General features: G+C 35.9%; 1 protein-coding gene across 1 annotated transcript in view; it reads right to left on the bottom strand.

The window, feature by feature from the left end:
- Positions 1 to 18,226, bottom strand: part of LOC110375389 (transcription factor hamlet) — a 96,277-nt gene that overhangs the window by 39,417 nt on the left and 38,634 nt on the right. The window lies entirely within an intron of this gene.

The following is an 18,226-nucleotide window of genomic DNA, read 5'->3' as shown; positions in this document are numbered from 1 at the left end:
ATCCAGCTAATAAAACGCATATGATGCAACGAGGCGCAGGTATTTAGTGTCGAGCACATTCAATAGTGCAACCATTCAAGCCGCATGACTCCATCTAATAGTCATTGCGATTGATGCGTACGCGCACCTCTTGATAAATGTCTGTTTGATCGACAATCGTTGAGGCGAAAATTGTTTCTCATGTTTGTTGAGTAGTTTTTGTTAACCCCTATTCAATGGACCAATATTCTTTGACAATGTGTGAATTTTAATCACAAGTTTTTTTGGTATATAGTGACTTCTTGGTCTAAACCTGCGCGGTAAGTATGACGTTGTTCATGTAATGTGGTCTTGGGTGGATTACTAGGTAAGCGAGTAGGTACCACTATTCTAATGACCTGTGATTCACTATGTGACTTTTGAACTTCTAACCACCGGAACAGCAGTAAATATTTTGTATACATTACAACCGACATTACTTTTTATAATGTTATTTTTGACCTTCCTGAAAAAAAAAAGAAGCGAGTCATGTAAAGATTATAACTGTATGTATTTTGAAAATGATCATAATTATGACCATATATTTAGGGCTTACCCTTATTTATCCATTGCTATTTATATCAGATCTCCTTTATTAAACTTATGGTAGATCCATACCAAGTTACGAGAGTCTTTGCTATAATTTTATTACTGCTGTCAACTGGCTTAGGTTGGCTACATCTCAATGTCCGCTGTCCTATTCAGTATGGCCCATCAGATGAGTAAGGAATTCATCAATGGGAATTTGTCCATCATTGCCTATTATTTGTGGTATCATTAAACTTGAGTTATTAAAGAAGGTGACCGAGTATTCGATTGTGAAGTACTCAATTTTAATACGTAGTTGGTTATTTAATGACTCAATCTTATATGTACTGATTGTGACAAAATATTTGCACCAAAATGTTTAATCATCTGACTTCTAATTCATCAGAGTATAAGTACTGACTATTACCAATTGATTCCAGAATTCAGCCAATTTTAGTAATTTATTTTGTGAAGTATGCATAGAACTTGCTTAAGTGACCAAGCTTTAGTGTAATGTCAAGTAACGTCTACTCTAATTGTTAAGTACAGTTGAATTGAATTCCTAACACAAATTCAAATAATTTTCTGTTAACAGAAGCTTTTTGAAAAGCCAATAAAACGTTTAAAATAGGTATAGCTACTGCAAAGGAAACAGCTATTGCTATTTGCTTAGAATTTAGCCCAGCTCCTCAAGTCACAAGAATGGTTTCTAGGCCCAAATATGACTAAAAAGGTACCGCCGACAAAATATATCTAAACAAGTGTTCAGTGACATAATTGAATACGCGATTTTAAGTCGAGATTGTCTATAAACCCAGATAGTATCGTAGATCTCGATCAGAAACTATTTGGAAGCAATTTTGTGTCGGTATTCGGAATGTCTTAGTTTATAGAGTGGCGGAATCATGGTGAACATAGCCATAGTGTTGCAAAATATGTATTCAAATATTTGTAAATGGGTAAGCTATAAATATGTTGAGATAAGACGGAATGCTTTGGATATTTCGTTGTCATTCAATGTTTTAGCGGGTGTCCGTTTGATCGGTTGGCGTTTGGAATATTACGTTGTACATAATTTGTGGAACCTTTAAAACCACATGTTATTTGAATCATTTATTTATTTTGTACGCCAAACGTGTATAATATCAACTGAATGAATAGATAATCGTTCACGGTATTTTTAATTCTATGTCAGTTAAATTGTTATCAGCTGGTAGTCCGATCTTGCAAATTGACGTAAGGTTTCGCGCATATAAAGCACTGAATTGCCCATAAAAGTTGTTTAGTTTACATTTTATTTTTATTTCAACCACATTTACTAGAAAATATAGTGAAACTGATATGGTCTGATGTTTATAACATCTTCAGCCCATGTTTGGTATTAATATCCCTGGTCAAAGTTTACGAATATTTCAGGGTTGTCGAGACGCGAAACTAATGTTGAATTTTGAAATGACATTCGATGTCCCGAGGCGTTTTGCGGTATTGCTTTGTTCAAATACGAGGTCCGAGTTTGTGCCTTATGGCCTGCGTACACCAAGATTTGGCCTAAGGTTGTAACTTCGAGCTAAGGCAGTTTTATAGGCATTATAATTAAGATTACAAATATGGAACTTTATTTACTATTTGGCATTAGAAATGTTCATTTCCGCCTAACGGTGGTTTTTGCATACCTATAAACTGATAAGTATTTCACTATTAGGAAACTCTGTTACATTTATATCAGCCTACGCGTTGGTATTTTTTAAGACGCAAAATGTAATACGTAATCAATAATTTCTAAGTTTTTTCTTTCCATTTTTAGCATACGAGTGCTCTAAATCTGTCTATCAACTACATTGCTGTTCATTACATAATACATTTCGATCCAAAAGAATCTTTTCGTAGCCTTTAAATGGACTAATTAAAAAAACACCGTTTGTCGGAAGCTGCACCCCTGCGTTCAGCTTGCGCGTGCGCAGCTAGGCGCGGCGTCACTTCCTCAGTTGATCGGCGCCCGTGGCCGGCGGCGGTCGTGTTCGCGCGTAATGGCCTCACCAGTCCCGTTCCACAGCGCTGTCATTACATCGGGAAATCTAATAAAGCCTATTGAACGGGCTATATACTTTGAAATAAATTTGATTTATTTTCAGGTATATTTACGATACAGAAAGTAATAATGTATATTATCATTTTGTTTGGTGAATAAAATGGAAGCAAAGAGTATTCTTAGATTTCCATGCTTTGGGGTGTATGTCTACGTTTAAGTGGTGCAGATAGTTGAAAAGATTTCAAACCTGTCTCTTTTTATATTCGATCTATTCTCAATATCGAAATAGCAACAAAAAGTGAAAGAGAAAACAGAAGATGTTTTTTCGTAAATCTTAAATCGAAGGTTATTGATTTTTATTTAAGTTTCACAATGAAAACGCAACGTAACTTTTCATATCTCATAATTGAATAAGCTACACAATGCGACTTGCTCAACCTGCTAACTTTTTATATAGATTAGGGACAATGGAACGATTATGAAAGATTGCGATCTTTTAATCGATTCTCGATAGTCAATAGTTAAGGAGACAACATCACGACAGGACGCAGCAGGGGACTGTTACCGAATACTGCATACCGATCATTATCTAATATTAATTAATTGAAGCAGCAGTTCACGACGACCGCCAGTGTGAATAGACACACATTGAGCAACACGCAATTAAAAATGTTATATTAAGACATTTGTGTCACTCTATTATGGCATTTGGTTTAATAGGGAACTTTTTATAGCAAGAATTTTTCATTTTTAATTTATCATCTCCTACATAACTGTGGGAGTAAACTTTTACTTTTTCTCGCAATAATTTTCTGGTTCAAAAGTAGAGATCTCTCTTTCGCCGTGATTTACAATTTTTTTTCGAGTATGAAACGAAAGTGTTATGATTATGGGTAAGAATGGTGGCATGCGTCACAGCGGTCGAGTTGGAGGCAAGCGCTCGATGGCGCGTAACGGGCGACCAGTGAAAACTTACAAATAACCACCCATTAGCAGCCTCGAGCGGCGGCGGCGGCGGCGCGGGCGCAACCAACAATTTCACCCTGATTTATATCATCTGTACGTCGATGTACACCGAGAAAATGTGGGAAAATTTTCACTATCCGACAAGACCCGTAATTTGATAAGGGGAATCATCGCTCCGGTTCTGCGATTGAAAACGACAGTTTCCTCTAAGTGATGTGACCGGTCCCCGCGAGAAAACTCGATCGAAGGAAAAGTAGTTTGCAGTGCGACTACCCCTTATAGATGACGGTTCGTAAATAACACTATCGCATATCTATAAGCGGGGTGAATGTTATTAATATTAAATTCATATTTACATATGCTATCACTGAAGATGATCTCATGAAATCGCTGGAGTGATTAGTGATCACGTGATTAACACGTAGGTGTAATATATATACAGTAACACAGAAAGTGTAAAAAATAGAAAATGTAAAACAAAAATGGCAAGTAATAAACTTGTTGGAGATTTTTATTAAACTTGCATTTTTAACGAGCTCAAATAAATTTGTAGTTGGATGAGGAACAGCTAACTAACGCTTACAAGTTTATAACGACTCATTCTAGAGCACGCCAGAGATGAGTCACGGCTATAACGCGAGCGACGCCGTATGTCAGCCAATGTCAACATAAAATACTGTTTTTAATGGTGAGAATATACTATGGTCACATCGCAGATGACATACACACCGCTTACGATGTACCGAGTTACGTGAATTGTTGCTTTAATTACAAAAACACTTCAACACATTGAATATTGTGTCAAAGGTGCACAAGGTAGACCAACCTTTCTCACGTACTCGAGTTTTTAAAACATTACCATCCAACAGTAGCATCAAAAAACTTGTACAACCAACTGTAATTCTTAAAGTAGTTACAAAAAAGGTTTTATTAGCGTGCACGTTTTTTATGGCTTGAGAACATCGTAGCGAAATAAACGCAACACAGAAGCGGCCTGCGTCAATTGGCCGCGCATTTTCACATCATAAAAACAGTATATTACGCGTGTCTAAATTTCGTCCGTTACATTCTGAAAATACGTTTTTTTAACTCTCTGATGACTTGCAGAGGGTAGTTAGACTCGAAATAAATGCACAGGTAGGTATCGTAAACTTTAGAGAGATCAGTCTGGAGATAAGAAGACGAGTTTTTTCATTCACACAGACAGACATATAGAAAATATTATGATACGAATAAGTGTAAGACAACTTTCAAAGACGGTTTTGGCTAAAGGCCGGTCGAGTAATTGATTCGATCGATTAAAAGACAAGTAGTTTGTATTTGTGGATTCCGATATGGGATGTCAACGAACTGTTTCGGGTATCATCGGAAGCGGTCGGCGGTTCCTTTGAGCTTGGTTTAATTTCTTAATCCTAATTGAATTTGTTTGTTCCGAATGGCGAAGCGAGATAACGCAACGAACTCGCGCTGATCGATTGTTCGCCGGTTGCGACGCATGAGCGCTGGGTGACCATTCAGTTTAATAACGGAGTACAAGGATGTGTGAATATTTTCTATAGTAATGTAAAATGGATATCAATGGGCAGCTAGAGGGTAATTTTAATGATCGACCTACGTCCAATTTTTCATAAATTAGTTCATAAAGATTGTTTGTAAAAGCACCTGTAGAGTCGAATTTAAAATGTTAACTCATAGAATCATATAAAATGGTTATAAAAGACTTCATTGTAGAAGAGGCGAAACACGATACCGTGTCTATTTTATTCCAAAGTAGATTTATTACTACATGGCACATATCCCGCAAAGTCTAACGCATGGTAACACTACAAAAACTAATAACCATTGAAGGTTAGATAGATGAGTTCTCTTATTGATTAAGCTTTTGTGTATTGTCATTTAAAGGTGAAGTTTAAGTCGCAAGTCCGCCGTATCTCTTGATAAATGGACACTGTTTCAGTTACATCATGGAATGCGGAATACCTATGTATAGAATAGATGGCGAATAAATTCGTTATGTATCTGAATTTATTATAAGTAGGTACTATGAAATGTTACGATAGTACTAAGGTATTTCTCTGAGCATATTGCGGTGTTGCCTTATCATAACATTATTCAAATATCACGCTAATGTTAAATATGGTTTTGTTTGACTGACTCATCAGAGCAAAGCTTATAACTTCTGTGCTCAGAAAGACTACAGTAGAATATTTGTTTTCAATTTCAATTATTTTATTGTTAATTAACTTGCTTATGTACTTACAGTAAAACATCGATGTATGAATATTGTAACATCCTGAAAAATCGTTTTGCTAATGGATGTAGAGTGTTTCGCACGATGATACTTAAAGGCCATTTCACACGCTGCTAAATATACCCTCTTTCCTTTTATCGGCAATAATTATTGGCAAAAATTCGACATTTAAAACTGTTTGACGTTTCTTAATCACTCAGATAAGTACTAATGACACTAATGATGTATACTTCCGACAAATTGCAATAATAAAGTTAAAGTTTCTTTTTTCGCAGCGATTTTGCAACATATTTTTAATGTTTCCTTTTTTATTAGGCAATGAAAAAGGTTTTATTTGTGCCTCGAAATTAATGTCCTATAAAAAAGGGTGATTTTATATAACTTTTAGTTTCACTTTGGAATCTAGATGTAAAAATAAATAGCCATGTTAGCACAAGTGGGTTAGGTCGTAACAAACGTACTTGATTCAGTCAAAAGTCTAAATTAATGGCACACGCTTTAGCCCAAACTGTTGCATAAATCTGTCCACTTCATAATGGCAAATGTTTGCCCGGACACGGCATTTTCTGGAGATCATTATTAGATAAGACCTATTAAGGAGATTAAGATTTGCATGAAACTTTATGTTTACTTTAGTGAAATTAGCAGTCCGTTCCAAAACAAAGAATTAGGCTGATTTCACAGCGTCTGGGTTTACCGCAAGGGCCGTACATGTCGTCACCGGCTGCAATACGCCGGCGAGGAAGCGAAAGCGGATCAATCCGGCTTTTATCAACGCTGTGCGTGACCGAGGCCATTGTTAGGAAAGGGAAAATGGGACGGAGGCGCCGCGAAAAATAGAAGAATAAGCCGGCAGCGCGCTTCACTGGACGTTTCTATGCGACGCAAGCGCAGCCGCTGCCGTGACGCGGGACGCGTGCCACTTCACCGCAGTCACGAACTACATTCATATACCCACCAACCTATAACTCAGGGAGCATCGATGTTTCACTTTTTACTCCGCGATCGGAACAGTTAGTTCCACGAATTATATCTGAATCTAAACTAGATTGCTATTAGACCTTGGCTGTTTTAAAGTTCAAACGGCACGTGCGGAAAGCGTATCTGTCAGCCGCTAACATTAAACTTCTATGTGGAATACATCTGACATAAAGATAAGGAGTTTGAACCCGAGACCTTTTCGATCTAGCATTTTACAATTGCGCCACTGTGAAATTGTGGTCGGTGGCGTGTGCTGGCCGGCTTTTATTTATATTGGTTGTAGTGCAGGAGCGCTCACGACCCGGTAATTGATGCCCGGGCGGGCGCGCGTGCTGCCCGCACCCGGCGCGCCGTTATAAGTGCTCTAACACACGGAGCGAGCACGCGCCCATCTTATGCCGCTTATAAACTGTGGCATCTGCAAAAATATTACGCTTAGACGCTGAGCGCGGTGTTGTTACCTTTTTAGCGCTGTCCCGGTGTAACGTGAGCGGTGGATGCTTTGATACGTGAACTGATGGACTTCTTAGGCGTCATTATTGTTGCAGTGCTGATCAACTAATATACGTGTCGCACTGCGTTCACACGCTGTAATGCTAATCATAGATAACTTTATTAAAGTAATATTCAACTTTTTATATTTATGTGTGATTCTTCATCTGGGTAGTCGATTAATGTCTTATCTTTTTGAAGTATCTAAATTGGTGGGCATTAATTAAAAAACCAATAATTATAACGTAAAGAGCATGTTTGCAACGCCCTTTCCCTTCTAATATGAATCGAGATCTATGAAGTATCACCAATTTTAACCATCTCTAATTTAATTGGACAGTACCTGTTCAATTTAATGGTTTTCTCATCTTGTTTTGACCATCGGATTAAATTGTACCAAAATATTTGTATGCATATACCTACAAATCTATGCTGCTTTGAATTTTTGGAATTCATTTTCAATTTTATGTTTTTCTCGTCAAGAAGCTTCCAAACTTAAGTATAGCTGCAGTTCTGAACGACAGCCCGCACTGAAGTGTTAAGTTTTTATAGTTACCTCAGTAACCTGTTAAGTCCAGCATGTCGATTCTATAAAATATCACAACTCACTTCGACATCACTCTCACTTCGACTTCGATCTAAAGGTAGAATTCCGTGGACGCGACAATAGTCAACCTATGAAAATGTATGGCACCGTTGTCGAGGCCCGTGACAGTCGCGCGCGGCCGACGAATTTCGTAAGCTGCTCGCGGCATTGTCAAAAATTTAACTCTGGTTTTACTAAAATTCTATAGATGTTATTAAGCGCTAGACCATGTTGAGAAGCGTACGGCCGCGAGCGGCTCACGAAATTCGTCGTCCGCGCGCGACTGTCGCAGCCCTCGGCAGCGGTGCCATACATTTTCATAGGTTGACTTTTGTCGCGCGCGGCTGCGACAATCGCGACCCACGGAATTCTACCTTAAAGTTTCGTGATTGACATTGTCAAACTACACTAGCGCTACACTATCGAGCGTGTTGACAAGTTGAACTAAATCAAAGTCGAGATTTTGACAGATTTGTCAAAATCTGTCTATCTATAGGGGAGGTAGGGGAGAGATGGGCAGTTGGGAGACATGATCAAATCAGAATAAAAGTGGGGTCCTTTTATTCTGATTTCTGATCATAGTTTTTTTTTTTTTTATTGGGTAGTTTACGTTACCGACTGGTAACGGTGTTCATCCATAGACTATCTGTCATTTCTGTGAGTTGTCAAGAACAAACACTCGTAAAAGTACTTAAATATTTTGTTGCGGTTTCGGATCGTTATAAAGAGAAAACTAATGAAAGGTATGTGTATTTTCTATTATTAATTATTGATTGTCAAAATCTCCAGTTACAATTATAGTAAGTCGATGCAATCCACACCTATTATACCTTTAGAAGAGAGTACTACAGCAATAGTTAATGGGCCCCACGTTTTTATTTTAGTCTAATATGACCGGGACCACCTACGTAGGTTGACAGGTAAGTAACTATTTTTATTTTCTAGTTTTCAGTGCACATAAGATAAAACCGTTTTAACTTAAAAGTTTTTACCGATTTTTTTCATAAACTAAGTCAAAGTGTCCAATGCTCCCTATGGTAGGGAGGCTTGGACATACCATGTAATGTATAATTTGTAAATTTTTGCTCTTCTTCGTCAGTGAAAATTTGTGAGGTTATAAATCTGCGCGAAAAATCCTTTATAGAATCTTGTTTCAGGTACCGTTGCCAACTTGATCTAGAGACTATTATATTTAAAATAGTGTTTAAATAAAGTTCTAAGTGTTTTAAAGTGATTAAGTGCCTACCTTTAACGATGGCTAGAATGTTTTTTCTTAAATCTTTATTAGAAGAAGCTCATGCTTTAGATAATTTAGAAAAGCGTCAACAATCTGCTAGAATTCGTAGTTTATCTTTATTAACTCGCGATGATGACTATGTGAGCATATATAGATTGTCAAAGGAGCTAATTGACCAACTGGAGTCTGATTTACTGCCCTGATAAAGCCCACAAAACGTCGAGGCAAAGGACTTACAACTCGTGTAAAAGTAAGTATTGACACAGTTTATAGTTGAAAAATTGTAATCAAGCACACAATAATAAGAAAAACACTTAGTTCTTAATAAGGAGTATTCCCTTTATGTGGTTTCCCCGCCAGCTGATATGTTTTCAAAAGACTCTGTACTTCAGTTATAATATTGGTATTCTCTTAAGCATGAAAGTAACCAAATTGGTCTCAATTTTGTTTTCACTAAATCCAGATAAAGTAGGTATTACATTTTTTATTGATTTATTGTTTCACAGATACTATGTACTTTATCATTCTTGGCTAGTGGCAGTTACCAGAAGGTTATTAAAGAGGGCATCAGAACTTATTTATCGCAACCGTCTGCATCTCGTTGCATAAATGAAGTAGTGGAAGCTCTGAACAATCCGGCCGTAGTAAAAAAATATATAAGGTTTCCTCAAAATCAGCAAGAAAGGCAAATTGGCGCTGTCAGTATTTTTTTTCGTAGGGTAAGCATAGATTATATTCACAGCACGAATTTAGAGATTTCTGTTTATTTTATACTTAAAAGCTGCCTCAAATTCCTTACAATAACAAATTATAACTAAAACATCATATTTAGCTAAAATTCTGTGTCAAAACTGATAAAATTAAAAACTGATTAATCTCGGTTGGCATTTTGTCGAGTGGGGAAGTCACTAGCACAGCACTGGTCGATGTCGAGCTCACTTCACTTCGCAAGTGATTAGGTGATGTTTACAGAATGCAAAATCAAGGTCGTTCTGAATCGAATGCGAAGTGAGAGTGAATAGCGAAGTGAAATGCGAGTTGTTGTTCGAATTTTATAGAATCGACGTGCAGGCAGGCCTTGGCCCTGTTGGGCCCCGCTGGGGTTGCTGACAGTATTCTACTTGTGTAGCCCTTTCATTTGATACCCATATTGAGGGGGCTGTGCCATTTTGTGCCGGCGGCCATATTGGATTTAATTAAAGGTGTATACAAAATTTCAGACCAATCGGTTGACAGGAAGAGGGTGAAATTTGAATTACTAAATTTGATCCAAGAATAAATAATAAAACAAACGGCGTGAGCTAAATAAAACCGTTTAAATATCTCGTAATGTTGAAACTGAGTGTAATTTTTAGGAAAGCTCTTTCATTATATCTAGCCGAATATAAGAAATGGCAATAAAAGTTGATAATGATCTGTAAAATCTGATTTTTTATGCAATAAATTGTGAAAAAGTGCCCATCCCTCCCCTACCTCCCCTAAAGTATGAAATGACATTACGAATCGAAGTGAAATGCGAGTTGTTGATCGAGTTTTATAGAATCGCAGTACAGTTACTCGTCTTCATACAGGATAATAAGCACTTCACAAACTTTATGATCCTACCCCGCATGGTGTGAAAAAGCCTTAAACACATAAAAGTTAAGGGCCCTTAATTACCTAATTGTTTTACAAAAATAGTTGAAAATTAACGTAATGCGCAAGCGCCGCCAATCAGTTTAAAAGGCCGCAAAGCTGCGTATCTGAAAACGATCAACGTTTATTTCGGCTTTCGCGCAAATGGAGGTAAAAGTCCCCTGTGATTTCGGTAAATTGTATTAAAGCAAATCGATAAAAACGAAAATTGATAAAGGTTTTTTTTCCCACTCACTTTACGCGTGAGTGGTTCGTGATTTAAGGCATCGGTTTCTGTGTCTCGATTACTTCGTGAGTGGTCCGATTTATACTCGAATAGTTCGATCACGTAATGATAATTCTCCGATTGTTTGCTACACGTGGTGAAATTGTCTCCGCCATTTTTCTAATGTCGCATTACAGTTTCCATTAGAGCGTTCTACCTTAAAAGGTTCGCTTTTTATTAGTTTAAAATTGTGTTACAGTTTTTTTCGAACGCTCATCGGGTGTTCAATAGCCAATTATGCAAGTGGTTCTGGAAGCTGTTGCGAGCTATTTCAAGTAAATTGGCATCACATATTTGTTGGAAAACTGTTCGACTTCCTCTCAGTAATTGTGGGCGCATCCGTTCTTAATAATTTTTCTCAAGAAAACTGTGATGAACACATTCGACGGAGATTGGTATTTATTGTAATGGCCGCATAATAAAGCTTCCGCCTTATTTGTAGTCTGATCTGTAGGTAAGTCATTTATGTAAAAAGTACTGTACCGATTACGATTATTGATACCTAATTACAGCACATTTATAGAATTTCGAAAGTTGTCAAAATTAGTGTCAATTCTTCTAACCTAATTAATTAGTCTACCTAAGCTAACTAACTGGTTCAATGTAAGCAGCATCTTAACATTAACACTAGTGTAAGCGACAATAAACTAAAGTGAAACCGACCAGACTAAAAGTACAAGTATCTCTATAGAGCCGTTGAAACCACTTCATCTAATCGAGTCGAGAATATCGATTTTTACCGATACGATAGCATAATTGGAGCGGTGTAAGTGTACTCATTGGAAACAAGATATCTCTACTAATCCGGAGCCAGTCAATAAAATCTATTATGTATGCATCTTGTCGTATCCATTCGCGGTTTTGCGATTTCAAAACGCAATTTTCTAGCGCTCTGCTTTGATAGTGAGGTGCAAGATTTAATCGATCAACTAATCGATTAGTAATTCGTTCTGAACTTTTTTGGCACATTTAAACAAATTGCTGCATCGGTGACTGTTTAATTTTGTCTTTGTTTTCTTGTGTTTCTAAACTTATAATTGCATATAAACAATCATAAACATGAGTGTCGTATTTACAATTTAAAGGAGGAAATATAAATTCTAATTGGTAAGGAACTTTCACTATCAATTAACGGTAGGATATCTAACTTTAAAAAGAAAACTTCTCAGAGCTTCAATACTATATAAAGCGAATAACTATTTCCTTACAAGAAAATCCAATATCTAAGCAGGTGTTGGTATAAATCACGAGTATTCGTTAATGGGCGGTACAATTAGATGAGATTGTATTAAAGGAAATTAGCAATTATTGGGTAGTGAAACGGCCAAGTGTTGCTACCGGACTAGGAACGAGTTCGATGCGTGTGCCCACCTCGTTAACTTAACTATGTTATAACCTTCTTTTATTTATCAACATTTGCATATTAACATACTTTAATGTAACTAGTTGCGTTTGACGCTCTCGATCGCTTTATCGAGAATCTAAATTGTTCTATTATAATATTGAATGTTAAGAAATTGGTTGTAACATGGCACGAGTAGCAGTCGACGTTTACGATTTTGTATTTATTTATTTTAAGATTATTTATTTTTTTGTTTATTTTGGTTGCTATGGTAATTGGCACGTGTGTGGCGGTAATATTATTAAATAAGTGTTGAATAATAATATAGGAGGAGTTGTATTGTTTAAGCAGTTTGAGATTGCTTCATGTTTGACTTCCAACTCATTATCTTGATTACTAGTTAAGTTTTTTGTTGGGCAAGCGTTTAGTTCGAGTGCAGTGTAACTAATCAAGCTTTGTTTAACCTGATTTTTTAAGCTAGTTTATTGAAAATTGAAAATTAAGTATGTTTAGCCAAGTAAATTGCCTAAGCTAAAATTGCTTTGTTTTAGATAAAAGTCGGTTAAAAATAATACTTTAGTTAGTCTAAAATACAACGTTTTATAATCACAATATAAATATTGAAACATACCTAAAACAAGCTTACAAAAATAGTGTAATAAATAGAAAATGTACGAAAGAAAGCTACCAACCTTTTATAGCAACAACTGGTATCCACCGGCGCGTGCGCAAATTATGCGTTTTGATGTGATCTTAATACGCGGTCTGTCTCAGATCAAGGGTGATAGATACACTACCATAAGAACTCGCTACTACATACCATTATTTTATTTGCACAGAAAAGTAGCAATATTATAATAAATGCGAAAACAATTCTGTCTATCTGTTGACTTTCACGCCGAAACTACTGAACTGATTGAAATAAAATTTAGTAAAAAGATAGTTCAGAGCCTGACACTGGGCTGTATCTTTTTTTGAGCGCGAAGAGTAGGTTTCTCGGAATGCGGGTGGAACCACGAGAAACAGCTAGCTTGCTTAAAAATTATGCACACAGACACAAGACATTTCAGAATTTCATCACATTTTTATTATTGTCCATCCTACATAAGCAATTTCTATCTCTATAATTGCACCGACCAACATCTGACTTAATACGGCCAGATGTTTTTACCTTACAATTACCGCATAGATACAAACTACATATCGATACAGACTACAATTACGATACATTGATATAAAAGCAATCGAGTTGAAATCGAGCTGGTTACCGAGTAGTGGCGCAAACCGGCGTAATATCAATTGTAGGTAACCGCAAATACTTGGATCCGTTGCTTTCGCGATGTATCGAAGGAAAGTGGAGCTCTGAATCACAATGCTGTTTGATAAGAAACCGTTCTTTTGTGGGTAAGTAAAGTACGGCTGAGATTTGTTTTGATAATAAATGTCTTTTGATAGTTCATTTGTTTGCACCTATCAGTTATTTTCATCTTGTTTATGATTATAGAAGTATATTTTATTTTGAATATTACTAGTTGAAGCTATATGGAGTTTCTTGCCATCTCTTCTCCATGAGACCGAATTTTTGGAACCTTGCATCTAGTCTGACGTTTTATAAAAAAATATAAAATGATAACATGTGACTTTGTGATGTAGGTATGTCAAATGTGTTGTATTAAATATGCTCTGAAACTATTACATAAAAATGTAAGTAATAGAAAGCTGCATTATTTCGAATTACTATAAGTTATGTTTAAGGCTTTCAGCGCTAATGTCGTGAACGATGCAAGTTATTTACTGCATGGAACTTTTGCTCTCTTTTAGTTATTATGGACCATCAATATTTTATAATACTTACTGTTTCAATTATTTCAAGATGAATTTACGATTGCAAGCAAAAAGTTTAGTGGTCATAAAAATGTATGGGTGGAAAAAAATATAAAAAAGACATGTAGGTTGGTAAGACCTCTACAAAATTAAGTATATATAAAGCAAGGAATATTACCTAAATAAGGAATAATACCTCTATAAAGTAAGGAAATATCCTGCTACATAATATGGAATACCTAGTTAGTAACTATCTTCATAAAAAATACACGTATGTAAAATATAAAGAGTAATTCCATTTATCAAAGAGCTACTTTACGAGGCGCCTATTTAGGTGAGAATTCAAAAGCCAATAATTCTATTTAAAATATACTGTATTAGGTGCGTACAATAAAGTCAGTTCAGATATTTTATGAAACAAACAATTTATTAATATTTGCATTGAATGGCTGAAACTGCGTGGTTATTGAAAGCCTCCAATAAAATACTTGGTGTGAACTAACTATAATTTATTTCGTATTAGCGCTTCATCTTCGCGCGTGGCTGATTTGTTGAGAAGTGGTTATGGTTCAATGCCTTTTATACAGTCTGATGTTTTGTTATTATTTTTTATCCTGATAACATTATTTATCAATAGTATAAGAATAGTAGAAGATATATTCTTCAAAACCTCTTTTTCGTCTTTTAAACTTAAGGTGGTGAGACAAATAGTGATTTTGCTTTGCTCTATTTACTTTTACGTATGAAATTCAAGTATCCGTAGTATAGTTAGACTTTATTTTTAGTAAAGGCGGACAAGCAGCTAGATTGCACAGTCAGACATTAGCTGATTCGACGCCAACAACTCAGGTTAATCTGACATGACTACGCAAAGTTATGGTCCGTTGAATCAGCAGCAATCAAGTGGCCCACTGTGTCGTCTGCCTAACGCATGCAACTGCACTAGCCTTGCAACTCTAGATATATAACACTGATATACTTAACCTTGCCATTTCTTATCTAGATAATCTTTTTCAACTTATCGCGGATAATTTAAACAGATTTTATTAACGTTTATACCTCTCATAAATCTCAACCAAATAGCTCAACAAAATGACTAAACAGCGTAAATTTATATCTGTTGGCAGCTAATTTATAAACGACAAAACAAAATTCTTGTTAAAATACAACTTCTCAGCAAAATCTAAAGCAATATTTTTCGCTAGCCTTGATGTGCCAATTTCCAACAACCGCCCGCTATATTAAACTGAGTTTTATGAAAATTTTATGATCGATTATGATTGGTTATTTAAATAGACAATTACGCAGCGTTTAATGAAAATTACTTTTCAATTAGCCGGCATCCTGTTCGGTGGGTATTTATATTAATGTATCGATATTTATATCGACTTGTCATGTCACGAGCGGTAACGTTCAGTCAAATAAACCGTAACTTTAATTTATTTTGAGTTTCGATCACTAGTTATTAGTGTTGCTTTTTAATTGTGTGTACGGTGCGTAAGCGCATGTTATGGTAGTTATAGAATTGCGTAAATAGCCGTTGAATGTGGTGATATTTGAGACCAATGGTCGATGGAAGTATATTGTTATTTTAGTTCAGTCGTTACGGGCGTGTTGTCGGTGGTCAAGAGGTTAGCCTATATTATACTGTGGGTGGTAGAAATGGCAATTATGTAAAGAGAGTGGGAAGTACCATTCTCGGGAACACTGATAATTTTATGGGCCAAAACGAAGTGCACTTATACATAGGGGGTAATGTTACTGCTGCTACCTGAGAATTAATAAAAGAAATAATGTTGCTACTAAAATAGTCTTGAAAATTGTTTTAAATATTATATGAATAATAAAAGCATTATACCACATCCATATGCATTTAGTTCAGTTGTACCAGATTTATTACCTTACAAAAGCAGTTTGAGAATCTAGAGGAGCGCAGTATGCAAATTACAATAAAATACATAACACTGTAGAACAAGTCAATGTTGACCACATATCTACATCATGACCATAATACCCTTGTGCTGAAGACAGCTCATAGGCAAAGTGAAGTAATAGAATCACATTATGTACGTACAAACAGACACACATACATACATAGGTAAATTATAATATAGACCAGAAGTGGTCCATTAATTGCTGTAAACACATTACGCTACTGACAGCCGTTTAACCATCAAACTTAACATGTAATTATAACTAAGGCACCCGACTTCGCTTACATTAAATGGTAATTAAAATAGAATATAATCAGAAGCTACTCGAAGTAATTACTTCAGCGTTTGCGCATAAATTAAAATCGTTATGTTTTATCTATCGCTTTGGTGTGATTAGTTTTCATTTCTTTTACATAATGTGTACATAGTATATATACTATGTAACGTTTTACTCATCAGTTAAGCGTTTGCATTTACCAAAGAAGTAATTATTATAATATTTTTATAAAGTACACTAAAATATAAACCAACATACAATAATATTCTCAAGTTACTCACCAAAGTCCGGAAAATCAACACTGAAAATTGACTATTGAAAATAAAAACTGATTTACAATAATACTCTGTAATTAAGTACCAAAATTCGTCAATGAGATGCAACATACATACTTATCAAAGAGTATTTTTTTTCTCCTTAATTATAAAACACTGATACTCAGCTGCATCAGATTAGACTGGAAGCCGACCCCAACATAGCTGGGAAAAGGCTGGTAGATGATGAAATACACCCTTATATTATTACTTTATTCAAAGTAGAAAATAAACATAATACCATGTAAGTGTTCTACGCCAGCAGTAAGTAGAACTGTAAGGCATATAATAAGTGTTTGTCTGATACGCTATGATACGCCAGGTGGCTTGTGAGGCAACGTGAATTGGGATCAAAGGCTAGGATGCTGTATAAGTGTTACATTGTTAGACAATCGCTTGTGCCACATAGTTCCTCTTCTCTTATGTAGAATACTAAGCGTGTATTTGTATCTAGGTGTTTGAAGTGGTCCATTTTATTGACAAAGGGGGATGTTAAATGCTAACTTAAACTAGACTTGGAGCATCAAGGAGCAAGTCTCCCGTTTGATAGATAGATAGATATAATACTTATTTGTAAGGCATTTATACCTAACAGTCTGATTCTTGGAGTTTAACGCACATCCTCGGCAATTAACCGGGAATAGAATAGAAAAGAGACAGACAAGGAAGTGATATTTTTTAAGATACAGTACAGTTAAAAATGCTCAATCCTTCTCCGTGTGGGAGGAGGTCTGTGCCCAGCAGTGGGATGATAAAAAGGCTTTAAAACAGTAACAGTTACAAATAACAAAATAGACGCAAAATTGACGGTGACTAAAGTTTATTGCTAGAACACAAAAAGCTTGTAAAGCTTACCCTCAATAAAAATGAAACGGTCGTATATGCAAATTGGTCTAATTTATACAGATTTAAGATGGAAAACGGCGCTCCTAGGAAAATTTCTCCATGGCGGTCGTTTGGTGCGATTATATCGGAGCATGTAATGCGTGTGCAGTTGCATGCAGTCGCCGCTGCAGCGTCACACCGGCCTATTAACTGTGCTGGATGTGATACGAAAATTATCTAAGAAAAGCTTAGAAAAGAGATCGGTGTCGTCGTAGTATATTTTGCTATTGAAATTATTAAGAATCTGCTATGCTTAGATATAATGTAACAGAAAATATGATGTACCAAATAAAGGACTTCAAAATCGATCGAGCTGTCTTCAAGTGTTGATCTATCAAACTCATTACAGTTTATTTTGACTTGCACTGAAATAGTGTGAAAGCTTATACTGCACCGTCTTTAGATGACACATTTCACCCGTTTCTGGTTCAATCTGGTAGCGATTTTGACCATATCTTTCCTCAACTACCAGTTTCTAACCTACAAAATATTAATCTTTATATGCAGTCCTCACGGAAGCTATTACGGTTTTTAAATAAATTTACGCTGATCTAATGTAGAGCGAACTGTATTTTTTAAATATCAATTTTCCTTATACGAAATTGTTCAATAAATTGCACTAGCGTTTACTGTAACTGTACTGAATCGTATAGATAGAAAGT

Source organism: Helicoverpa armigera, chromosome 18 (assembly GCF_030705265.1).
Source record: "Helicoverpa armigera isolate CAAS_96S chromosome 18, ASM3070526v1, whole genome shotgun sequence".
Taxonomy (NCBI): domain Eukaryota; kingdom Metazoa; phylum Arthropoda; class Insecta; order Lepidoptera; family Noctuidae; genus Helicoverpa; species Helicoverpa armigera.
This window is presented reverse-complemented; position numbering and strand designations above follow the sequence as displayed.